This window comes from Hyalella azteca, unplaced genomic scaffold (genome assembly GCF_000764305.2).
Source record: "Hyalella azteca isolate HAZT.00-mixed unplaced genomic scaffold, Hazt_2.0.2 contig10827, whole genome shotgun sequence".
In the NCBI taxonomy this organism is placed as follows: Eukaryota; Metazoa; Arthropoda; class Malacostraca; order Amphipoda; family Hyalellidae; genus Hyalella; species Hyalella azteca.
In genome coordinates, this window is record NW_025940847.1 from 92,358 (window position 1) to 93,038 (window position 681).

A 681-nucleotide genomic window follows, 5' to 3' on the forward strand; every position below is an offset into this window, starting at 1 on the left:
ATTACGGTGCTGCTGCAGCACTGGGATAACACAGCATTACGGTGCTGCTGCAGCACTGGGATAACACAGCATTACGGTGCTGCTGCAGCACTGGGACAACACAGCATTACGGTGCTGCTGCAGCACTGGGACAACACAGCATTACAGTGCTGCTGCAGCACTGGGATAACACAGCATTACGGTGCTGCTGCAGCACTGGGACAACACAGCATTACTGTGCTGCTGCAGCACTGGGATAACACAGCATTGCGGTGCTGCTGCAGCACTGGGATAACACAGCATTACGGTGCTGCTGCAGCAATGGGATAACACTGCATTACGGTGCTGCTGCAGCAATGGGATAACGCAGCATTACGGTGCTGCTGCAGCATTGGGATAACACAGCATTACGGTGCTGCTGCAGCACTGGGATAACACAGCATTACGGTGCTGCTGCAGCACTGGAATAACACAGCATTACGGTGCTAGCAGCAGGGCGATGAGGGCGATTCTCGTGGGCGACCTGCGCATGCGACTGCCCAGCAGCATGGCGAGTCAGTGAGATACTGGAGACACCGAGGGACGAGGGCAAAACTGAGGGACGATAATACTAATTCGATACCACCTTCCCTCAGCACCATGACTTGAACGGTGCCTGCAACTTCAGGCGCTATGTTGTGGTAGCAACCCTATCAGTAAGCG